The sequence below is a fragment of the Lasioglossum baleicum genome, chromosome 3 (assembly GCF_051020765.1).
Source record: "Lasioglossum baleicum chromosome 3, iyLasBale1, whole genome shotgun sequence".
NCBI lineage: Eukaryota > Metazoa > Arthropoda > Insecta > Hymenoptera > Halictidae > Lasioglossum > Lasioglossum baleicum.
The window spans coordinates 15,697,970-15,725,255 of NC_134931.1; the positions used below are offsets into that span (position 1 = coordinate 15,697,970).

At 40.9% G+C, this 27,286-nt stretch overlaps 1 long non-coding RNA gene across 1 annotated transcript in view; it reads left to right on the forward strand.

Annotated features, from left to right (window-relative positions):
- Positions 1-27,286, forward strand: part of LOC143207599 (uncharacterized) — a 124,695-nt gene that overhangs the window by 87,769 nt on the left and 9,640 nt on the right. The window lies entirely within an intron of this gene.

Here is a 27,286-nt window from a genome sequence, read left to right on the forward strand (position 1 = left end):
ATAACAATATGAAGTTAAAAATACATAGTGCTCGTTCCAAAAGTCTAGGTGACCTTAGTTGTTTATTGAATAAAAAATATATATATTATCGCACTTTATTCCCATCAAAGTACTGAATACCTTTTATTCGGAACATTTTTATGTCAGCTTGGCCAAATTGAACACTCTGCATAATAGAATTACTGTATAAATTTCAACAACAAGAAGTGCACGATAAATGTTACTGTTTCATTTAATACGAATTATGTTCATTCACTGGGAAGTTACCCTACAAGAATCTACTCAATCTCTAATCAGCACATACACGATAAATCCTGAAAATCAAACTTTCACAAACTTTAGTTCTCTAAATAAATCATTCCTCTGAAACAACTTTCAATACTAGGATTTGTTAAGGAGCAACGTCGGTGTGTTCCCAGACTATTAGATTCCCCCATAAAACAGTAATTCAGTGTTCCAGGGTAACTTCTCCATAAGTTTTCAGGAGTATCCATCTCTGAAACTACGCGACTGAATAAAAGCACGAAATATCTTGGTGTCGGAAGTGCATGCTAATATCATGTTGTGTGCGAATCTTTTATGTTCCTGGTCCGTTAGATTCCCGCGTGTTTCGACGCTCCCGGTCAGACTTGGATGAAAAATTATTTCCCTGGTCGAGGTGTGCAGCCGCGGCCATAAATAATTCTCGTTTACGAGCGCACGGACTCAGCCGGGAATTACGCTTAATTCGTAATAAAGTTCCGTAAAATGCTTAGCGAATTCATCGTAACGACGACGACGGTTCAAGCCGGTCCCGAGTTTTCCAAGCGGATAGCTGCATCATCTACTTGTGTGTTCGTGCAACACTCGTGTCTACGTGGTATTGTGTGTGTGTATGTGTTCGCGCAAATCACGAGACGACGGATCTCTCACGTTTCCGAGTGCCGGGAAACTCAAAACCGAAAAGCCATCAGGCGATCCGCGCCGTCAGTTTATAGCCGGTTGTTGGTCGTGGTAGGCGAAACGGAAAACGACGTCTACCTTGAGCCCGCGATATTCCGTTTCAAACCCTAATGGATTTCTTTGGACTCCTCCGATTCGTGCGAGCTGGGAAACAGGGTTGACGACGACGGAGAAATAAATTTACACGGAACACGGGCCACAGGGATATTTGACACGCTTGCTAACTGCTGCTTGCTCCGGAATTAGCGAACGATGCATTGGTCGCGTATTACCTCCTGCATATACATATTAGATTGTAAAGAAATAAATGCAGGATTTTTGTTCCTTTGTTTTAATTGCAATTTCATACCAATAAATATTTACCTTAATTTAATGAGTTATATGTCATTTTAAAGCTTGTTTTACGCTCTATTTAATTATGTTTTTGATATCTAATTTTATTCAAATTTTTATCAAATCATTTGCATTGGTCGTGTATTACCTCCTGCATATACATATTAGGTTGTAAAGAAATAAATGCAGGATTTTTGTTCCTTTGTTTTAATTGCAATTTCATACCAATAAATATTTACCTTAATTTAATGAGTTATATGCCATTTTAAAGCTTGTTTTACGCTCTATTTAACTATGTTTTAATATTTTATTTTATTCAAATTTTTATGAAATTATTTGGCTTTTATTTCGGAATGTCAAAACGCGATTTTCGCATTATTTTTTTCTATGAGTTCAAACTAGGCCGAAGTGCCGATCAAGCGTCTCGGAATATCAATGAGGTATGGGGCGAAGGAAGTGTCACGAATGCACAGCTTTATATTTTTCAATAATATTAAATTCTCTGTAAAATAAATTTGAATACTATTCCCCTCAACAATATTAAAATCAATTCTCATAATAATTTAATGTTACTATTAAACAATATTAAATTTTCTATAAAATTAATTTTCATATTACTGTTTTTATTAAAACAATTTTAATAAAAATCTTTTTTTTTTGTAATTTTAATAAAATTGTTTTTTATGTGAGTTATAACACTTTAAAAACAGGTTTAAATCCTGCATTTCTTCTTTACAACCTAATAGATTAAAATATTTTATAGTACACGTTTTGCAAATTTATTTTCACAATGTATGTTATTCAGTGTTGTTGTTCTCATATTTTTACCGTTGTTTCATCCGTTGTACAGTGGGGTATTTGGCCCGAAAAGTCGCGAAAAAGTCGATTTCAAAAGTCGTATAATTTTGTCTGTCCGACGTGGTTAAAGATCTGAAGAATAAGGTTTCAATATTGTATTTATTTCTCTCTCTCTCTCGTGAAACCAAATAACATACCTTCATGAAAGATTTCCTAATGGACATCACTAACAAAATTGTAGCATACCGATTTAAAAAAAATTATGTAGGATACAGTTTGTTGAAATTATTTAACGATGTAAATTTAGGGGTTGGAAATAGCAAAAGTAGCAAAAATAGTAAAATGAATACTCAGAAATATTTAGCCATTATTAAGGAGTAAATAAATAAACATGCCACAAGCATTTTTGTCGCATGAATTGATCTAGAAAAATTAATGAGCCAAAATGATAGGATGTGTGTTTAAAAAATGGAATCTACAAAACTCAGTTTCGTTAATATTACATATTTTCTAGTTTCTCCTGTATTTTTTATCACGGAAATTATTCGTTTGGACAACAATTTGCCTTAATTGGTAGAAAACTGTGTCAAACGATGGAGAAGAACAAAAAGAAACAAGAATCGAGCGACAAAATCGATTAGGTTATGGTCGAGCGGCAGTAATATGAATTTATCTATAGCAAAAAGTTGTTTAGGATGATGACCTCGACAACATATTTCAAGGTCACTGAAATTAGAAACGACTGCAGTGCAAATTTTTGACTATTTACCAAACCTATTATTTAGTTGATAAAAAAAACTGAAAGGTATACTTTCAAATCAGTATAGGCCGCGTGAAATGGATACACCCCCATCAGTTCGTTTCGAGTCACAATTCCAGGCTCGGTACGTGCCACTCGCGCTTCTTTTTTTGTGTCACGCACGGGGCATCGACGTTGCTCGCGATTTCACGAGACGGAGCGTTCTGGATCGTAGATTTATTTGGTCGGTGCGGTAAACAAGCCCGTAGATCAAGTCGACTGCACGCATGGCCATGGGGTCGGAGCCAGGCGAGAGACCTCCTGTTCGCCGGCGAAACTGTCACGGTATGCAACTGAAGGTAGAAGAAAGACAGCCGCGCGCGGGCAGACAGGTGGAAAAAAACGGGGACGAAGAGCCGGAGCGAAGCCGCGCGAGACAGAGCAGCGAGTGAATTTCAGCTTGGACGAGCGTGATTTCGCGGCCGATTGCTGCCGGCTCGGTTACATGTAAACGCTGGGATTTGGTGGCGCGGCCTCCTACCACGCGGAACACCATGGACACCGTGGCCGCTTGCAATATAACCCTACCATGTTATAACGCTGTTAACACCCGTGATCGCTTTCAATCCGCGTAGTTCATCATCGCATATTGGCTGGAACGCGCGCGTGCGAGCTGGTCAAGGGACAGGGAATGTAAGCGGAGCCCGGAGCGCGGGAACCATCGCTCGCTCATATAATCATCGGTCCAGGAACGATAGCACCCACCACGATACGGATGCAACATAAATCTCGGATTTTCGCGCGGACGCTTTAATTTCGATCGGCCATGCGACCTGCTCCGTTAATCCTCCTTGATCATATCTATGGTCCCACTACTCGGATTCAAACTGCGCAGCCGGAAATGCTCTCCCATTTTCTGGTCACGCGTCTTCAAATTATGCTCACACTTTTCACTAACCTTCACTCCTCGTTAGTCTTTTAGCCTTCATCCGTTTCTCGTGTGTCAAATTTAAACAATGGTAGAACATCAAATGAAATCAAACGATGATTAAAGTAGTTAACATTTTATCCAGAATAAAGCAGTAAACATATACACGAGTTTCTGGAATTGATGGTAGTGTTTAACCTGAACAATCGACTCAACTCATCTTTCCAGCATCTAAAAATGTTTAAACTCAAAATGACGGATTCCAAACGTCTTAATTTACGTGCAGTTATTGAGATTGCAAAAATGTATAATCTCCCGTATAGATTCAATTTGAAATTAACAAATATGGCACGATAGTTTTTCTTTTTTTAATTTGCGAAACGCATGACGCACATAGGCGCGTTCGATAAATCGAGCAGTTGCAATCACCGAGGCTTTCAAGCTGGGGACCCTCGTCAAGGGGCGCGACGTACGCTCGGCCATTCGAGATGACGATGATGACGCGGACGCGATGATTATCATCATTGTGGCCCGAAGCCCGATACCACGTCGCGGCTGCGATGATACACCCCGGGTTTCGGGGTTGAGGCTCGCCACACTTTTCTGTCTTTTTATTATGCCGTAATGAAGCGGTGCGGGGTGAAAGCAATTACGAACGCACACCGACGTAGTCATTACGCGTTATTTGTCAGCGGCGCGACGCGACGCGTTCCTCGTCCCGGATGACTATTACGGAATCCAGCGGTGTTAGATGAATAACGGTCCCGATACCCACTAATGGTGGACACGACCGACGTTTAATGGGCCCGAAGTGCCATGAAAATAACAGCGAAAGATACCCATTGGCCTGGCCATCGCGAGCCGCACCCTTACCGATGCGATGGGGTGAAGCACCATCGGTGCTCACGAACTCGATGATTTCACCGCGGTCGACTCGGATGACGATTCGGCTCCCGCGGTGTCGCTCGAAATCCCGGCTGAAAATCCACGGCGATGACGAGAACGGCCGTTCAATATTTCGTTTTGCCACTGGAAATCTGTCATATCGAGCGCCGCGCGTCCGTAAATTGACAGTGTCAGCCAGACACCATGGAAAATTGTTTGCTCGCCACGCGCCGCGCCGCTGAATGCGCGCAAATAGAAAAGTTTCTTTCGCTGTAATTGATTTTTCTCTCATTTTTCGAATAAAAACGTCACCGGTGTCGCGAAAGCATACAATTTGTACACCGAAAATTAAGTACACAAGTTTTCTTATATTTTCACAAAATAACTTCCTCTTTCTACGCGAGAAAACAGTACACATATGCATTATACATACATAACAGATTGTAAGGGTGTATAAAAAGTAATGGTCATCCGTGCTAGGGCTGAATCTACACCTCTGACACCGGTGGACATTTGTAAGAGAAACTTGCCGCAAAATTGTTTATGACAAAGAGAATTGTTGGTAAAGTTTTTTTTACATCAACACCTTCCACTCATCCAGACAAGAAAAAGTTTGAAAGAAGCCACATGTCACAAAGAAATAGTTATTGAAATATCAGCTGTTAAAGTTTTTGCAAAATTTGATTGTGTGGAGTTATACGTATAGACAAAAGCCTACTACTACAGTCCACCCGACCGTGTCGATGAGACAGAACATAATCGTGTGTGTGCCTTGAGATAAAAGAAATTTAAAGGGACATTCGTCTTCCTGTTCATTCGGATCCTAAATTTGAAGTTGCAAAATATGAATGAATACCTTATATCCATTGTTATAAGAATATTAATCCTGTACTATACAATGTTACCGTACCTCACCGTTCTTCCAGCGGATATACCTGTAAAGGACGTTATAGCAAGCAAAACATGCTTGCAAATCTTCAACCCCGACAGATGGACAACACATGCGACGGACCCATCGAAGCGACCAGCGAACTACTCTTATAAATCACGTCATTGATGACCGTAAACAATTCCAAAAGGAATTTCTGTGACAGTTTCCCCACATCTCAACCTTTTTTCTAGTTTAAGGACGTGTGGAAAAAATACATTTGCGTATACCCCCCGATGGGGGGTAGTGTTAAGGTCTTCGGTTTCCCCATAGCCACTAAAAAAAACCATACATCCAAGACTTATGCCCTTTCCTCCCTCAACTTCGGGCTCGCTGAAGGGCCAGACGGGGCCCCGCTTTCCGCATTTCTCCCGTCCGATTTATTATGCGAGCTGGCTACACTCATGTTCTTGTCCGATTCTCCACATCTCAACCTAAAGTCCTTCCGACACATCCCCGTTCAATTAAACGCATTTCCCCACCTAAATCCACCCTTAACCATTCACGAAAAACCGAGGTGACAACTGCAGTACTATTTTAACCGTGGTCGAAGTAACTTGTTCCCGTTCGCTGTCACGATTTTGGAAAATGTGTTTTTTTGTGCTTCACACTTATTATAACGTATTCGCGTAAATGACAGTGTCCTGTTGTTCCGACGCAACGGAGGAACAGAAGATTCTGAAAAATTTGTAAGTACCTAGACATTACTATTTTATAACCCAGGATTAATATTCTTATGTATAAAAATGGATATAAGGTATTCTTTCATATTTTGCTACTTCAAATTTATGATCGGAGCTTTCGTTTTTGATGGGGTGTACATATTACTACTCGCCTATCTTTTCAGTGAAGAGGTAAATCTTGAAAAGAAATAATATCGTCGAATCTATAGTCTCCTTGCTGAATAAAGTAGAATCAAACTTTGGCCAAAAAAATTTTATCTCGAAAATTAAACATTTCTTCCATTTTATACATATGCAAGTGATATAATACCTCATACAGTGCTTAGATGTTTAATAATTGATTAAGTGCCAACATATTTAATAATCTAAACAATATTGTGAATAATCGTACAGTAATTTTTAGTGATGACTCTGAGTCACACACCCCTCGATTGCTAAGGGCTAATAAACATGTAACTCTCAACTGCAGGGGACAAATCACGTGTTTCTTTAGAACGGACATATTTACTAAATCTATTTCTTCTGTGCTGCCATTGATTCAGCAGCGGGCTGTAGAGTTTTGTACAACAATACTGAATTAATTCAAAATAATTTTTTGTATAACTAACTCATTGTTTAACTTTCTACATTAAATAAAGAATATTCGTGCTGAGCAAAAATCAGGACGTGATCATAAATAGGGATATTGACCTTACATCCCCATAATTTATTAAAACCGTGTTCACCCTAAAACTACTCGTGTGGTAGGGGTGCGGACTTGAAGCTTGCCGCAGAGGGATTTCTTTGGGGGCTCTAACGAACGACACGATGAAAGATCAATTTGATTTAGAGGCGCCTCTGACCACCTTATCCGGCTATTTTATCCGGCTGACTGTTTCCCTTTATAAAATGACTTTTCCGGATTTATCTCGACGACCCTGTATACAAATGATTGTTTCCAAAATACCACATAGAAGCATGAAAATTTGTAGAAACTAAGCGTAGTTGGCGCCCGGCAGATCTAATAAAAACAGAGGGGGATGAAAATCGCGGACGCGCGAGCCAATCCGGAGAGAAGCTGTCCAGCGGTCGGCTGGAAAAACAGGCGTACACGTTCCAGCCGGTCCCCTGGGTAATTGCTTTAGCGGGAATTTTTGAAAAACACCGGAAAGCCCCACGTAATACACCGTGAAAGGTCTGCAAAGCGGAATGGTGGTCGGCGTCGTTTAAAAGCGCGCGACAGCTCGCCGTTCGAGTGCCGGGTGAAATTTCGACCGCGGAAAATCCGGTGGACCAGCATCAGCAGCCGGGGTTGGTGTTCACGGGGTGAAGGCCTCGCTCTAGCTCTCGCGAAGCTGCCGCTCGACGCTGGACCGGTTTATGGGCATTGCGCTTTCGGCCATGGCGCAATCAAAGCGAGAATCGAATGGCGAGCGGAGAGGGCGCAATTTCACAGGGCATGAAACACTGACTTCATTATCCGGTTGTTAATCCTACGCCCTTTGCCTACCCCGTTCTAAATCGCGCCCTTCGCGCGCCTCTGCTCCGTTCCGCTCGGACCCGCGAGCTCCCGCGGACTCGGAACACCCTCAAATTTCGCGGGTCTACCCCCCGCGTACTCGCTCTACCTACCCGCTCCAAATCGACTGTGCGATGATACCAGCGAAATTGCCGATGATTGATTGCGCGATAATTTTTCGGACTAGCTCACTCTTTCGAACGCTGGAAAATTGGGCTCGGTGATTCCGGCTTATGGGCTGGCTAATTGGATTTTAAGCGATCGGTCTGATTGTCTGCGTCGGAGTATTTCGACATCGACGTATTAAAATCTGAAATAATCAGTTCATTGTCAGATTGGTGGGGGCTGTGATTGGGGAAATGTGCTCATTCTCAATCGAATATGAATCTCGGTTAGGGTTGCCAACTTTTTCCAAATTCCGGAACGTATTGCTAAAAATTGAATAATATATATGCAATTTCACAATATTCTCCACTCAGATACTGGTTGGCTAACCGTTAGAAACATGTTTATTAACATGTGGCGGCTAACTTCCTACACTCGCCACAAGATGGACAAATACTCAAAGACCTTCTCGACGACGACGACGACGACGACTAAAAATATTTAGGTGAAGGAGATATTTAGGTGGCTTCCTTCAGCTGGTACACCCTGTATGGGCACGACTCCCTTGTTTTCCAAAATTCCAGAATTGAAGAAATAAATAAATCCCAAGACTGCACACAATAAAACTTAGTGGGCCATTGAAACAAATTGCGAATAATATTCACCGAATATATATCCACAAATAAGAAAAATAATCAATTTGGGATATAATAATCAACAAGTTTTGATTTAATTTGGTTCGTGACCCGTTTCAGAACATTCGAAACGAAATCTAATACAGTCTAATCAATTTTAGTCAGTGTTCTAAAGATTTATGGAGATTCGTGTTATGAGCACATAAAGATTTGCGATCATTCGTTTGGAAAGCTTTCTCGCTATTTATGGTAAACACGGTTATACGGCGTCTGTTTAAATATCATTTGAAGGCAATTCTGTTTGTGAAATTATCGATTTTATGGGGACGTCGGGGAATGCGTAGAAATACCCATAAAACTCCTGACGAGACGCTAAAATGGACAGTGAAAGTGGTCTCAGGAATAATACAGGGTTGGTTGACCTGTGACGAAAACCGCCTTCCCTTCCTTATTTATTAACAACCATCGAGGTGGCTTCGTTCAGTTATTTATTAACTACGATCAACGTCCCGTCGACTGTCGGGGTTCTCTGCTAAAAAATTCATCGCTGCCACAGAAAGCTCCTGCGGATATTGTCAGAAGCGACGAAGGAATAGCTTGATTTTCGATAAAATTCCGCGACTAACGTGCTTTTCTTATTCAGAACAAGGACATGCGAACGAAGGTTCGGTGACACGCGAGGTTGTCTAGAAAGAATTCGCCAGAAAGAAGAAGTCCTTGTGCTAACCTAAGTCTCTATCTGAAAGAATAGAATTCATTCAGATTGTATGATATTTATCATATATTTTTTTTTCTACGGGGTGGGTCTCTATTCAATGCCACTTCGATTTACGTGACTATTATTATACGTAACGGAAAATGGGGTAAACTTGTCGAAACGTTACTTCCTCTCGGATTTTGATGAAATATGTTGTCAAGGTTATACATAATTCTAAACAACTGTTTCCTTTGGAAGTATACATATGGCGGTCTTTTCCAGTTTCCGAGAAATTCGCAAACACAACTGTCAGACCCACCGTTGCGAATTCTGCCTATTTTGATTGACCATATTTGTTTTTTAGGGCAGAGAGCCCTTTCCTCCCCTGCACGCCCTCCCCGAACTCACTCTGAAATTTAGTTTTATGACGACAAAAAACAAGAAAGTAACTCGAGCTTTTAGTCATCGTGGATGGTTAGGTTGATATAGTTTTGATCATTTTTCGATTTAAGTGATTTTCAGAGTGAGTTTATGTTGGGTTTCTGACGTAAAGGACAAGTTTGGTCATTGAAACTATGCGAAAATATACACGACACTGTAGCGTGTAAGGTCAAATGTTATTACAGGCCGCGTGTTTGACATGCCTGATTTACAACATAACGTCCGCTCATTTTCCCACTTGTTCAATCGTAACTTATATAGTGAGTTACTTTGTAGACAATTGCTTTGATTATATACAACCCTGTCGAACTACGGTGTTCAGCTAACGAGTTTGAAATGACGTAGGACTACGAATATATCTCGAATATGTTGAAGACCCGTTGGAGAGACAGTTGTAGGTCGACTCAGTCGCGAGAATCACCCTATATATAGGAAGTAATAAGCGGGGTGAACGGTGGTGTATTCATAATGCACGGGAGCCTCCCTCCCTCTCTCCCTCTCTCGCCACTCTTTTCCTTGATCTCTTCAGATTTTTCCTCCCTTACTTTCCACCGCGGTCTCCCTCCTCCTCTCGCGAATTGCCGGCCCTCTTCTCTCAGCTCCTTTCCGCGTTTCCACACCCCTTTCCCTACCGCGTCACCAGAGCTGCACGGCTACGTACACCCTTCCCACTTCCCCATATAAGACTGCACTTAACGCATTCATTGCGCCGCTCTGCATTGACCGGATCAATGCACTCGAATGCGCTCGGCACGCAGTATCGTTGACGCGTTGCGAAATTCCGATCTCGACCCGATGCGATTCCAACCGATAACGCGTAGCGACGCGGAATTCCATCCCTCTGCCATTCCTTTCTCCGCTTCGTCGGCCATGATTAATATCTGATCTCGCGGAGGATCGAAGATGACAGGATAGTCATTAATTGGTAGATCCTGCCACCGATTCGATTTGGCGCGTTCCTTTAAACTCGAATTTGGTGCGCGACTGATGGAGTTAATTAACCCCTTGCGATATTATTTTCTTCTCAGCTGCAACGATTAGAACTTCTTTGTCCTTAATAGTTTCACAGTATTATTGGGAGCTGAACAGAAGTCACTTCCAAGGGGGGTCTCTCGCTCGGCAAGGCGCGCCTGACCCGACCATCGATGCTTCCACAGTCCCAATCAGAGTCGCCAGATAAGGGGAGGGAGCATGAATTGAGGGGAAAAAGTTACCCCCTCTCTGCCAGTACCGGACACATACACGACAGTGACGAAACGCGTCACGTGACCGCGAATGCGTGGGGAATAGCGTCGTCGAAGGGGAAGGTAGAGGGAGGCACAAGTCTTAATCTGACGACACTGCACGTTAGTCACAAATGGTCACCGTTGGTTTTCGTGGTGGTCATTCATTACTGGCGTCTCGAAATTTTTCCAAATGATTAACCAAAATCACTTCTCCTTTCTATTTAATAAATATAAAAATTCTTTCTAACCTCTCATTTTAAATTTTTATCTAACCCTTATACGTTCCTCAGCGTAAAAATATACCCATGAAAGATTAGTCTTTTTCTATCTGTGTTGTGACATGCATATTTCTTTAAAAAGTGAATGAAACGTCATTTGTTGATTTAAAGAGTACAACAAAAATGGATAAATTATTACCTTAGACTCTTTCTGAGCAGCGTATAAGAGTTGATGCAAATTTCCTTGACAATCAGACTTGTTAAGGAATACAAAAATTTTCGAATCGAGTAATACAAAACTGAGTCGGTATCACAAGGTGATTTCCTTTCCAAGGTCAACGATATTGTCTTTTTTTGTAAACGTATGTTTTGCTCCTTGCATATTCTAGTTGACCTCACCCTGTGATTACATTGCATTAAAAACATTTGTTATGTCATCACAAATAAAGAAGATATTATGTTTAGGTGGACCACCCTGTATACCATGAAACGCATTACTTAATTTCGAGCAAACTACGGAAACCTTAAATAAATCCGTTGTGCCATCTTTTCGTCGCGGAGTGTACGAGGATAATCGTCGGGAAAAAATCGTATTTAGAAATCGTGTTATAAGAATATCCGTGTTTTCAAAATATTGCGTTATAGAAGGGTTTGACTTGATTTCATTCACGAGTGAAACACGTAAAAATGCATTGTTTTATTCGCATTACTTTGGAAAATACTATCGACCGGATACTCGTCTAGAGCAGCGAACGGCTCTCCACTACAGCAATCCGCAACCAGAGGACCAATAATACAAAATATTCAACAGTGAAAGGGAAGTTCCCAGGGAACTTGCTCATCAAGAATTTGGACGGTGCGCGACAGAACCAGCGGATGGTGTATCGGTGGCCGGTTGAATAATTCACAGGCTCGCATTCTGGTCAGCCACTGGCCGATAAGGTTCAAAGGACGACGCGGAGCAGAGTGGCTAGCATCGGTGTACCGGCTCATAGAATTTGCATATCGTCGTCCCAGCTTGTTTCCCGGGAACGTCGCGCAAATAAACGACTCTGAAAGGCGCAAGACTCGCGAGGATCGCAGGAGAGAGAGAAGGAAACCGGGTCGCGAGCGAGTAGCAAGAGACAACGTACGAGTGCTGGAGGAAAAACGCGTCCGCCGCGTTTCTCCCGCATTTTTTCCGCGAGCGAGGGGAGGGAATCTTAACTCCCGCGCGCCCGTCCGCTTATCCTCTCCTTTCCGGGTGCCACCACCACCACCACCATCACCATCGTCACCATCACCATCGTCACCATCACCATCGTCACCATCACGATCGAGGCTACCATCTCCGACTGTAGTCGAGGAACGTTGACGCACCGCCTACGTCCGTAGTAACACCACTACCATTACCATTACCAGCCGCCCATTATCCGGCGTCCTCCTGTCATTCCGTTTCGCTCTTACCTCGGGAACCCCATGCAAAAATCCCTCTCCTCGGGATTGCATCGTGCATTCTCTCGAGCGTGCACCGCGTTCCGTGCGGTTCAGAGTCCGTGTAAGGACCTCCGTATGTGTTTCACCAGGTCAGGTCAACGTCCTGTCCCTGACAGCGAAAAGGGACCGAGAAACGGAAAGGGATGCCAGTAGGAAGAGCGAGAGGCGGCCGGGGAGAGAGGCTGGTGTTGGAACAGGGATCGGAAGGGGTGAGAAGGGACGATACAGAACGAGGGAAGGAGGCTCAATCCTCCTGATACGCTGCGTACCCTCTCTCCCCACCCTTGATGAATGCACTTCTTCCTCTGCGACGCTGTGCCGCGCCGCACCGAGTTGCACTGCGTAAAGGGTGCACTCCTCAACTGAAACCCCCGTGCACCGTTGCAAGGGTGCGATTGCATTTTGCGAATCCACGTGCGACATCGCCACCGTACCACTGAAAACGCCGGATACGAACGCTCAGGGCCGTGGCTAGTTCGGGAGATCGATCCTCATCGTTCCGAGACAATCTTACCCTTCTTCGGGTCGCCTCCCAATTTTCTGTGTTCGTTATATGCCTGTAAGAATTTATGAAACGCAGCTATTAATTCGTCGTCAAACTTAGTAGCAATCATGTAGCCTGAACGGAATACAGACGTTACTGAAATCTTGATTATATTATTGGTGCAATTTAACAATATTTAAGTGTACAAAGTATCATTTTCCTCGTCCTAACTACATACAAAACAAATAAACATTCATCGTTTCAATGGTCCCCATACAGTTTAGTAGAGTTTGGGTCAGTTCTGCTTCCACTCGAGGAACCATCCGCAATGAAGGTTAACTCCTTGTACTAGTACTTAAGTTATGGTTATAGAAATTCTTCAGAATTTCGAAAAGAAAGAAAGAAAGTTTATATTTATCGTATGCCTGTGTTTTCTCTAAAGCTTCTGTTCAGAATGTTCATCACGAGTCTAAGTTGATATGCGAAGTTTATTCTGTCTTCTTTTCCTGTTGATTCGTGTTCCGCATCTTCTGTAGCATCGCTTTCTATCAGAAGCTGCCCTTTGGACGACAAAGAATGCGAACACTTGAGCAAAGTTTATAGCAACGATACGCCTCCTTTCCAGATTCGATTAACCCTTCCTTTAAAAGCTTTTTCATTGGGAGTAGCGAAACCAACGGGGATGAACAATTACTGCACGGGCAAAAATGACGAATCTCGAACGGAATGTTCGACAAACAGTTTTGCAATCGCAGGACAGCGTCGGCAAGTTGGGAAGTAGCGATATACAGGCTATGAAAACGATTCGCCGGGTTTATTGGCTTTCAGTCGCTGAAAGGAGCAGTGCCCCGGAACGAGGAATACGATCCTGGCAGCGACCGTTACAGAGAACAGAAGCCCGATGAACGAGGGAAATGAAAGCGAGTGCCGATCTGCGAATTGATTCGTAAGAGAAAGAGAGGGAGCAAGAGCGAGAGAGAGAGAAAGAGAGAGAGAAAGGGTGATCCCAGCGTTCTCTCGTCCCGTGCCCCATTCACGCGTTCACAACGCCATCAAAGAGCCTTTCACGGGAATTTTCACCTCTGGATTCACGGCAGGCGATAAGTTTCCGCGCGAGCGCTGGCTGGCACACGCGTGTGCGAGCATCCATTTGTCACGCGGAAAGGATCTCGTTGCGACCAACATTTTCTTTCATTTTTTTTCTCCTCTTTATCTTCTGTTTTAATGACGTCGAAGCCACCGACGCTAATGGGTGTTGCTACCCGGAGTCATTGGCTGGGAACCGCAAAGGGGAACATTTTATAAACGGAGAATATTAAATCACACCTTCGTGTTACGTATCGGTTGCGCGATAACTTTCCTCACGATTCCTGTTGTTCTCTTCCCACTCGGGAAGAAGACGATTCTTAGAATTATTATGATATACAGCGACGTTTAGGACAATTCACTGCTTTATTTATGGATATTTAAATAAAATTTTTGGAACTTCTCCTTGTAGACTCCATTGATCTTCCCGTTCCTAGTTCAGGCACTGTTTAACTAATTCGCCAGAAAATAATTGAACGACGATTTTGATACTCTGAGAAATACATACATAAAATGTTTTGGAGCAGACGATTCTTGTAGCTATTATAATTGACGATGTTTAGGACCGTTCACTGCTTTATTTATACATTTAATAACCCTTAATTGGTATAGTATTTACTCTGGTCGATATGAAATATCATTCCAGGACCTTTCTGAAATTCTGTATAAATTTTCTCAGATATCTTTAACGTGTATAATTTAAGATTAAATGACCCGAATGTTCTAAAGAAGTTAAAGAAACTTGACATTTGCGATTATCGTACAATACGGTAGTATACAGAAATTTTGTTGGAAGCCTCAGCATACTAGTTAAGGGTTAAATAAATATAAAGTAATAAAATGAATTCCTGGTACAGTCACTTTTTAATTAATTCGCCACAAGCTGAGTAATTCAACGACGATTCTAATACTCTGGGTGGAAATATACCCGGGTCTCGCCGTCGGAGGGTTAAACGTAAAATGCATAAAATGAAGGAGAGACTAACAGATTGAAACCAAGTTGGTACACTATCGGAAAGAGATGACTGTTACTAACAATATGGACAGCTGGAATAGCTCAAATAATTGGTTGTAGTCGGCACTACATTCAGATACACTTCAACATTCAATTTATAACAATATCAATGCCTAATTAAGTATATTAATACACATTTATCTTCTTCTAACCAATTATTTCCTCGGAGCGATTCGAATATAGCCATTCTTCGGTCGTGTTCTCTAATTGACGTTTTCCTAGTATCTACAATTTCTTTGTTTATATTTGCCTTACTTGTCTGTGGGTTTTTGGTAAAGATTCCGGATTTATCTCGATGGCCCTGTATACTGAATTTGACCCTATCTTAAGTCCTGGGACACATCGATCAGCAACCGAACGAACGAATATTATAACGGGCCGGGTTCCCAATGAAACGGAGCCGCGCACAATGGACGCAACAAATGAACGCGACAAAGGGAATCGAAACGGCGCAACGATCGCGGCAAATTGGTTTGACAACAATGTGATTTATTGCTGCAACTAGTCGTTGCGGAATGATTGATATTGTATCTGGTTTTTGAGCACCGGGATTGCTGGGTGCAGCGAGCGATGATTACAGCGATTGATGGCAGTGCGGATCCGCGGGACGCGCGGGAAGTAACATGTCGCTTCCATCTCGTAGATGCCTTGTTCAATGTTTTATACGGGGCCGGTCCAGTAAGTGAATTGATAGAGCGAAATCGGCACGGTTACGTGAAATTACTCGATGGCTGACAACGAACTTCTAGTCGGAAATATCCTCGTTAGATCCTCTCTAGTATCCGGCGAATTAGTGATAGTCACTCGGTCAGTCGAACCTGTTCGAGCAAATTTTGATCACTGTTTGTAATCGTACTTTGCGAGCAAAAGACGGTCATTCTGATGCCAAGACCAAGCTTAGACCACGTTTTGATCGCTATTTGCCATGAATTTGCCACCAAAACTTGTCGACAAATTCCGAGCTTAATGCGGAAACAGATGGCTCGGTATTCGAGTGCAATGTTTGTCCTGAAGAGGGCAGGTCTCTCTTGCTCTAAGAATAAATATCGTGCAAAATCGGAATAAATCTTTTTGTAGGAGAGAAAACGGAATTATTTAAACTCTCCTACATTATACAATTTCAAATTTCATGTATATTTATTAATTTACATATTTACAAGTCTTGTGTGTTTACTGTTTTAAATTACACTTACTCATATTTGCCATGAATGCATAAAATCCGCTGTCTATTAATTAGGAAGTTATCGAGAGATATTTTTTCACTGGAAGGAACACGTTGGCCTAACTGTAAGGAGCCGCTAGCTGCAAACTGAAATCTGTAGCATGATTCGAAGGAAACTAGATTAGGCTTGATAAGATCAATCTATAGATCATCTCTCTATAGAGGTTAAACGGGTCCATTCAGTTTGAACTGTGTGGTCATTTCGGAGATGTCATTTCTCTCCAAGATCATAATTTGTAGAATGAATACTGCCGACTGAATGGCATCTGATCGCGACCAATAGTCTGCCAATTACGGCGACTTTCCTGAGATTAGTCGAAGGATTTGTTCGCGTTCGTGCTTTCAAGCGAGGCTCAAAGGAAAATCGTTCGCGTATCGCGTCTGTTCGTCTCCACTGTGCGATATCGGCCGATCATGAACGAATGTGGAGCTGAATCACTTACCCGCCTGGTATATTGCATTCCGACCGGTCCATGTTCCATTCAGCAACGGGAGAAATATTCCGTGGATGTCGAGGCCGGTCGGTTTCCGCACCACGGCGCCCGCTATCCACTTTCAAAGCTGGAAAATCGGGAGTGCAGCGAGTGCAGAGTCAATCCGGGAATTGATTCGCGCGGGTCCACTGGAAGGCAGTCGCGCCTATTCAAGAAATAGTCGATTCTCTCTCTCTCTCCCTCTTCCTCTCGCTCTATTTTTCCCCTTTCGTGTCGCTTCATTGCTTTCTTCGTCGCTTCTCACGGAAAACGTCGTCCCGTCACGATAAATTTTCTCGCGAAGATGCGCTCTTGTGCGAACCCGGTCGTGTTTGTCGCGCTACGAGCACACCCGTCTCGAAAACTCCCTCCATTCAGACCTGCAAACCAATAAAATAATTGCTCAAATCGATTATACGTTCGCTAACAGTCTCATATGAAAGTAAGATAATGACAAACTTCAGTACATTGGATAGATAAATAAAGAAAATTTCGTGTTGAAAATAAAATATCAAATAGTACGGGATAGTATAAAAATAAATATAAAATTCTACTTTTTACACAAAAAGCACGGCGGAATGGTACTGTAACTTGATACGAGGGGTGAATAAGGGATAAAGTTACAAAACATAGTGTAGTATTCAAGGAATTTAGAATTATTTTTCGTTATATTTTCACCTTTGTGTAATAGCAATACGTTTGTATGATATTAATTGTAATATTCAGAACTGAAACTCATCCTTAGTAACGTAATCTAAAAAAATCAATTTAGGATTATTACGTAAAATAGATTTTGAAGCTTCGTTTTGGCAAAAAACACAATTATTCAAAATCCTATTAACCCATTGCACCACGATTTATTTTACGATCACAATGATTAGGACTTCTTTTGATATTAAATATTGACTGAATTAAAGACTGGAATTTCGTTTAAACTTAAAGGAAATTGATAGCATACGTATGTACAGTCAGTGTAAGTATACTCGTACACCCTCTAAAAGATATAACTTTTTAAAAATTAGACCAAATGGCTTGAGCTTCTTTTGGATAAAGGAAGGATTAGTTTATTAGGTAATATAAATTTTTGTGATAGGCAGAAATAAAAAATTGAAAAATCATGACCTTTACTTTTCTCCTTCGTAATTACGACCAATAGCAATTTTTAGAAGAAATTATTTATACACACTAAAAAATTCAAGCTGTATGGTCTACATTTGAAAAATTTATTCATTTTTAAACGGTGTACGAATAGATTTTACACTGACTGTATGTATTTAGGAAATCCTGTTCGAAGTCTTCATCACGAGTCTGACCCGATATTATAATACAAGGGGTTAATGGGCTTTCAGCGGATGAATTGTTAAGGATTCCTCCCACTGAAATAATATCTTTCGCAACTAGTTACGACTAATTTGCTCAATTTCCTAAACCAGACTGAATAATCCCCGTGCAAACCCAATTAACCGGCATTTTTCTACCCCTGCGTTCTCCACCGACACCGTCGCATCGCACGTCTCCGTCGCTGCGTTTATTAGCGCGACTCGGTTCCCTCTCGGGTCAAGCGCACTCGAGGTCTCCCCCGCGACGCATTATCCCCGAAATCTCATGCAAATAGCTCGAAATCTGACCACCTGCAACAACACGCTCTCGCCCCCTGGGCCGATTAGAAAAGATTGAACGGGCGTCTATCCGTGGCGGCTAAACGATCATGCCGGTTTCGCGTTCCCGGCGGAAAACCCTCGAACCCAGCTATAGGGGTGTGCCCCATTCACCGGCGACCCTCCTCGGTTTCTTCCGCTTTTTATCCGGCCACGCTTTTCACCAGCCTCTGGAAAACGTCGTTATACTATACATATAAGTTTCGTCTTCGAGAACCTCGACGCTCAGATTCAGCCGATTTGTCAGGTGAAAAGAAGGAACGAGGACTACCGTCGTGGCGCTCAGGGGGTGGATTCGTTTAGGGGCGGTTCCGGTAATGATGTACACCGGCCTCTCGACACATGAATAACTTGATCTTCCGCGGAAAATCGTCGACGCGAGTGCAAAACCGTCGTTCCGTCGTTTGCATCATTCAATGGAAAACCGAACTAGGATGTACAGGACGTTCCATAATATGTGAGCGAAACCAGGGTGTTGAACAGTGCCGAGTTTTGTTATGGATGTTTATCATTTATCTGGTTGAGCCAATATTGATTGAATGTAAATGTCATATATTTAGGAATTATTGTTAACCCTCATCCGTCCCTCATCTCACGAACTGAATCTGTGGCTCGGTGTCTAATTGACACAGCGGTAAAAGATCGCTATAAATAATAAATAGCAATAAAAAGAAATAACAAGGTGAACAGTTATTTTCCGACGTTCTTTTATTCAAATTGATGAGTGAACATTTACGTCTTAGGTTTTTCGGTTATGTGTGTCGCATTAATAAAATAAAATCCACGATGTTTTGGGCAAATTTATCGACAAATAACAGAATAGTATAATTTATATCGGAAAAACTGGATCAAATTGACACGAGGAACGGATGAGGGTTAAATGACAAAAACCAAAAATTTCCAAAAACGTGTATCTCCTATTTTGGTCCATAGATTACGTATACAATGTTGCATAGATATCGATACATAATTAATAAGAAATATTGCAAAAAAGTTGAACTTTTTAAATACTGCTTAAACAAATAATTTATTCTGCAATCTTTTTATACGACTACATTTCTTGATGGAAAACATGCAAATTAAAAAAGAAATCATTGTCCGAGACCCTCTAGTTCCCTAGATATTATCAAAAATAGGGTTTTCACCCCTACATTTGAAGGTTCTTTTCATTTCACCCTCTTAACATAAAAATGTCAGCAGCTAAAATAATACTTGTCAAATATTTTTCAACACTCTATATCCTGTATAAATTTCATTAAAATCGTTCATTCAATCATTCATTTCATTTTAAAATCATTTCTATATCCTGTATAAATTTATTAAAATGAAAGTTTATTCGTAAACAGCAATAATGTGGAAAAAGGCACTGTGTCACAACTTAGACGGTGTCCCAACCTGTACGACAATTCCTTACCTGTTGAAATAAATTGATCCTTTCGTCCACTCTCGTTCTCTTATACTACATTTTATTTGCAGAAATAAATGTAGACATGAAGATAATTGAAAGTGCACCTCACTAGAGGGTTCAATGAAACCGAGATTCGTTCACGGTTCATTAGAGACGTCTTGCAAAAGGTCTGACACCTGACGGCTTCCGTTACATAATAGCATCGGAAATGTCGTCACTGGTGTACTATTTCATACGTCGGAATTGTTCGGAGCGTGTGTACACCGTCGACAGGTTCGCGGTTTCGTTATCGGTAGTGGTAGGTTACTACCTTAATTAGACTGTTAACGGGCAAGGATCATTTGCCGAGCGGGATCGCGTTTCCGCGAAGCCAATCTCGGGCGCACGGTTTTCAGTAAATCAGCTTGTGACTCTACGTGAATTTAATTTCAGTTCCATCGCTGTTGGAGCGTAAGGGATTGGCCGTCGCGTCGGTCGTTAATGGCGAACTTGTAGCAATAGAATTCGATTGGATCCTTTTAATCGTGATAGACTCTGATCCGTAGACTGCGAATCTTTATGCAAAATACAAAGGGTACAATCAAAACAGCCCCAAAACCAAGTTGAATTTTCAATAGGCCTTTCAATAGTTTATCCAAAGAAAATACCTTGTGCCAACTTTCAATCCCATATGTCGACATAGGGGGTAGTAATAAAATGTCAAAGAAATTTAGGTTTCTCGTCATTTCTCTTAACCTCTTCAATCGAAAATTCTGAAAAATATCGGGAACATTTTAGCTATTAGAATGCATATCCATGAATTTTTTTCAGAATTTTTAACTCCGAAACCGAATTTTAAAATTCAAAAATATTTTATGAAATACTAAGTTTATATGTTTACAGTTTTAGCATCTCGTTATGGTTGTTAACATATAACTTTTTCAGATTTTTCAAAGTGAGGGCTCATATCAAAAACCGGTAATTTTCGAGCGCCCTCGTGATAAATATGGTCAGATTATTATTAATTTGAACAGTTCCGTGATACTGCGGGAAATTCAGAATTGATACACGTGAAAGATCTTCCATCGATCAAGTCACCATTCTACGTAATTACTTTTCAGTTTCCCTAATATGAACTGTCAGGTGAAAGTATGCTATCACTCCCCGAATTCTTAGCAGATGGAAATCTGGTAAATCATTTGTCAGAAATGACGATTAAGAGTTTCAATGTTTGTTTTTTGTAGACTGTTGGTTTTATGTATCCATGGCAGAAATAAAGGAATGCAAAACAGCATTAAACTCTGTCTTTCACAATTCAGGCTGATAATTTTTATTTTGCATACAAATTGACAATCCAGTTTTTAAGAATAGAAAAGACAATAATATAGCAAAAGGAAAGTATAGAAGTCTATAGTAACAATATGTATAATTAATTCTAACAAAATAAATTATGACATTGCCCTCATTTAATAATTAAACAAGCCTAACATAAACTGTAACAATGCATGAAAATGAAGATTAAAAATGGAGCAGGAGAAACGTATCGATAGCATAAAGTAATACAATTTAAGCGAATAAATATATAAAATTAAATTTTGGACGGAATACATTCTACGTACACATTACAAAAAATATATGTACGTGGTTTCGTATCATTTTTACGCTGAAATGTATAGCGCCAAGATTAATTACATATTTAAATTTTTCCGATGTAAACCAATCAAAAAACACTAAAAAACTTTATAAGATCGACAAAAATTAAGATTTTAAGCTGAAATGTTTACATATGTGTAAGTACGCAATAAGAGCTATGGATTTAACAATGTGATAATTAAAAAGAAATGTTATTTTTACATGGGAAATATTTAAATATGAAATTAGTTTTAGCACCATTCACGTTGGTATCAAAAAATACGTAAAACTGCTTCATCTCAAAATTTTATCTGAAAGATTAGTGTGTTTGATTTTCTCTTAACACACTAAACCAATCACGACTGATCCTAGATTTTTTATACTTTACAATAATTTTATAAATTTATATCAAGATGCTTGCATAAGAAGTGATTTAATAAATATTTTTAAATACAATAACAACCTGCCTGTTACTTTTATAGCTCGGTACGTTTAGTATTAAATGCGCCCTCCCGTTAAGGAAATGGAAAAGTAGATGACAATTTGACTCGAATCGAGAAGATGTAATCGGTTAGAAGAAGATGAATCGCGTTGCACGGAATCATGGTTCCGGAAACGTTTCCGCAAGTTTCGAGTCGGATCTGTTCCTTTAATTTCGCATCGGGCACACGGACTGATGACATTTGCATTTCCATCAGGAATTCGGAAACCTGGTTTCGTTGGTGCCTTGCGGACAGATTCAGCTGGCGGTCACTGATTAAATTGAAAAGTCGAGAAAATCAATGCATCACGTCTGCCCCGTTGAAATTAAGGAGAATTGGACGTGTACCGTATCGGAAACGTGTTTCACCGCGATTAAGTGCATGGATAGCTTCGAGTGGACGGGATGGAGAGGCTTCCGGAGAATCCCGGCAATTTTCTCGGTAAACAGAATCGTGGAAATGCGGGAAACTCTTATACGATGAACCTGGGAGGAGGAACTTCCTGAAAGTTATTGCACTTTGAATTAACGAGAAACCCAATATAAGCTATCATCGAGCTTCGGTAATAAATTAAAACGTAAATGCACAGTGGTTAACAACAATGCGAGACCACTGTTTATCCGTTTATACCCCAAAGAACAATGAAAAAGTGACAATTTCTGAATTGGGTGTAGTGCGAACTATTATTTATTATAACATTTTTCGTACAGAGTAAACTGTTTCCATTTTTGTATCAAGAATATTCCGACCAACGCTACAGTTTTTAACGAACAAGATTAACACTAAACATACCGCGAGGGGTTAAATGATCCATTTTAGTATTTTTATTTGACAATTATCGAAATTATAAAGGTGTTTTAATGGGAATTTAATGAATATATATTTTTGACTCCAGTATATATTATAATAAAAATCGCACAAAATATAAATAAATTAAACTTTGTTATTTTTATAATACTATACAAATCAGTCACTTTTGATGGTCAGTAGATTTAGTATTAACAGATATTATAGTAACTATCATTAATATTTCATGGTTTCCTTTTGCCTTAATCACTGCTTAATAAAAGTCGCCAGAGTAAAGTATGTAAATAGTAAATATTGGAAACTACTACAGTGGCGGACAAAAGAAAGTGTTTGACTTTGGAATTTCTGTATATGAGTGTTAATAACTAGACTGCGGATCTTTATGTATTTATGACAAAACTGAGCAGCAATAATTTAAAACAGTAAGAAATTTAGAAGAATTTAAAAATACCATTGTATGGTGTTCAACCTGTTAAACATATCAAGAAAGAAAATGAACATCTATTTCACTATAGTTTGCTATAATTCATGTAGAAATTTTTTATTTTGTATAAAGACCCGCAGTGTATTAATAACTTTAGCACTAGACTGTTTTCCAAATGTTGATAGCATCAATTTTCTATCCCATTTTGCAGTTTTCCCCTTCATATAATTTCATACGATGTAAATATTTATAAAATTTTATCATTGTTGCTTTAAAATAAAATTTCAGTTTGCAGAAGTACTCTGGTAGTTATCGTATGCATTACTATACTTACTAAACTTTCTTTTGTCCGCTACGCTACATAAAATAATAATTTTTTTTTAATGAAAAGGTACTAAGAAGAGATTGTGGAGCGGCCGTGTGACTTTATTTTAATAAAACTTAAAGGTGTAGTTGAAATATTAAGTTAAACAATAATGCAATAAACAAAACGAATTTGCTATTATTTGGAGAACAACAGACACATGCGTGGAGTGTACAGTACAATTGTAGAGAACGTGTGGTTGATTCCCAGGATGTCATGTTCTGTGATCTTCTGTGCGACAAATAAATAGTTTTTTGCAGAAACAGTCTCAGTGGGTTAATACGGATTCGTTGGACCGGTTCCAGGGCGAGTGTGATGCAAATGAGCCGGGACCCCCCACGAGACCTGTTAATGAGCCGATTTAGCCACGAAATCGTGGAGCAACCGCCGCCGAGGAGTGCTCGCGACTGGTGGAGACCCCGTATTAACGCGATATGACAGCGAGATAAATGCGACCCTTCTTAAAGTCGTGAAGGCGTGATGTTGCCACCGGCTTCACAAAAGGAGCAACAGCGTTAAACGCGGCGTAATTCTTCGAGATTTCCGACTAGTTTACAGTAGACCCCGACGACGGGTCCCGGGAAAAAAAATTTCGGCCGAGTCCAAATCCGAAGGGACGACGTTGGATCCCTTCTTTCTCCCTCTCGAACAATGGACACATAAATTCGAGATGTGTCGACCAAAAAAGATATTATACTGTTATACATTAATAAAAATAATAGATTGTGGAACGTGTTCACGCTAACACTTAGCCAGCATTTTTCTTACAAATAGTGAAAAATGATAGAGGAAACAATTATACTGTTTTTTGCAAGCAATGTGACGGTGTCTGTAATTTTTTTATAAATGAAGGTGACCTTCAATTTTTGAAATGGAATGATTTTTTATATCATATGTGGAAGCAGAGGTCAGATATGGAAGAAATACTTTGAATACCTCGTACCAATGTGTTTACAAGTATTCTTTATTAATGAGGCTGCAGTAAATGTTCAATATGATTTCCTTGTGCATGAATGCACATTTCGGCTCTCCTAATTACATTTTTGGTAGCTTCTGCTAGCGCTGATTTTGCTTTTGCGGGCCGTGTATGATAAACGATATTTATACGAAATATTACTTACGTGCGAGATGTGCGAAATATTTTTTCCGATTTTTGCATTAAAATGTTCATGTATATACTTTTGCCATACTCTGGTATCCAAACTAAACTTACAAACAAGCGCGATTGCAATCACAAAGCTAAGGGATTATTTATAAAAAGTTCGCAAAAAGCTGTTACTTCAGACTTTCGTGAACGTTTCCGAGGCAGTCGAGATCCTCGAATAGAATCGACGTACGCGAACCCGTCGCCGTCGAGATTTGATCAAAATTCGATAGCAACGGGAACGCGCATCCCGCGAGGGAGCTAGAGGAAGCTGGGGCACTCATAGCGAAAGTTTGGTCCGTTCTTGAGCGGAGGCCCTCGCCTCGCGACGCGCTCGCTCAGGCCTCAACCGTCGTCGGCGAAATATATGCGGAATCCGTTCCCCATGAAAGACGGGTTTCTATGGGCTCGTGCGAAATACCGGGTGTCTTGACAAGAGCAATTTATCATGCTCGATCTGTATTTGCATACGTCGTCAAAGGGCCTCGGCCGCTTATGTCGGGGACATCGTGGAGTCGAGTACCTTTTGAAATTCGCGTGTTTGCGAATACGGCCCTTCCCCCCTCCCCTTTTCCCAGCCACCCCATATCTCTCTCCGCATCTCTTTATTTCTCTCCGCTTCCGCGTCTGCCTCCTCCTTCTGCTCCTACTGCTCCTCTTCCTCCTGAAACCGCCTCTTCGCCAGCGTAATACGAAATTTCTATCGTTCTACTTAACTCCGCTTATCTCTCCTCGCTACCGAGATCCTTTGTGTCTTGCACTCTTCGAACCTCGGCCGTCGCCTATCTGACCAAACTACTCCCTTCACCCCTCCCCCCTCCACTTTCTTTGCTCTCCCCCTCCCAATCTACTCTCTTTACTCTCATCTTTCTCTGTCGACCATTTCCTGACCTGTTCTAATCTGTCAGGTGTGCTTCGCTCATCCCAGATAGTCGAAAGGCTCCCGACAGACCCTCCCTGGCCGAAGACCGGCCGCTCCTTCGATTCCACTGTTCGAGGCAAACGATGCGCAAGATATGAACTCGTTACGCGTACCGAGGACTTAACTGATCGTTCGGAGAACCTGATCTCGCAGGACGACGAGGGATCAACGATGGCTGCTGCTGCTCGTCTCTTTCGAGGCCGCTGGACCGTGGGTTTGTCTACGCAACGGAACGCATGGGGCGGACAAAGTCGATCAAGGGAGATGATGCGATCGCGATCTCCTATCCCGATGCATAGGGGAGGTCCGGGCTAGTTGACTAATTTTTATAAATAAATTACTGATATTTGGTCGAGTTGTTGAATACCAAAAGTTGTCCAAGTTACTTCAGTGGACAGGATAAATTTTAAAAATCGGTTTAATTAAGCGTGTAGGTTGATGTTTTTATCACATGGATCTTGTTGAGTGCAATATGTCACATGAGTCTGGGGTTAATTGACATACACATGGTCTCATAAACATGGTTACCACCCCACTTCTACTGGATATATTTTATCGAAAATTTAATATTTTGTAGATGTAAAAGTGTGACACAACTTGCTTTTTTTATATAACCATTTGTTGAAATTTGGAAAATTCTCAAGGTTGACCTCACATTTCGAGCTACTAAAAACGAAAACGATTTTATTGTTCTAAAATATGTGTTTTTAACCGCAATTCTGGGAGTGATTCTTCAATGTGAACGGTGGTCTATAAAAACGTTATGTGTTGAAAATGTCAACCTTTCAACTGGGTCATGTTTCGATTATGAAGGTAATCAGTAGACTGCAGATTCAAAATTGTTGGGAAATTTGATAAATTGCAGATGTCAATACATGATTTCTCTCCTCTATTAAAATCATTAAGGGAAGAAATAATATTCAATTTAGTTTTAATTGATGCAGACAATTTTTATTCAGCAGAAAGATCCGTAGTCTAGCAATCAGTAGCTAAATGAAATTCATCAATTAATTAAATCAATTAACGTAAATACATTATAGTTTATAGCAATATGAATAGTCTGGCATTATTAAGTTATTCGTTGAATTAAAATGAACAATTTCTAAGAGGTGATAGTGATCTTCAATGACGACGAATGTACTCGTGACCCACAGTTAGAAGGTTAAGACTAACTCTCACATAAATTTCATGAAAATCGGCTTGAGTAATTTGAATATGTTCCCATGTGGGACCACAAGCATTCCTATTAACAGTGAGCTGATACTTTCATGTACGGTCCGCGCGATCTTAAGGTCAGATGTAAGAAGCGTTCATCCCGCTGACAGAATGTAAATGAGTAATTGTCCAGTTAGATTAGCGGCACTGGGGTGTCCGTTGTGAAATAGGGTCTCGTCGCTTCGTGAAAAAAAGAACGTGGCCAAGACAGACCGTGACTTATCTGTATCGAGGACTGTGCAGCACGTTCTCTGCGAGGAGAGGCGTGACAACCGTAATCCCGATTCGTTCGGGACACTTGAATGGCAACGAAACTGGACGCTGGTCAGTCATGAGACTGGAGGGTGCAGTGTGCACGGATGAAGATCCTTCGGCTCGCGTCACCTTTTCAGGGGCAAGCAAAACGGCTGTACGATGATCGAAGATTAATGACGATCCC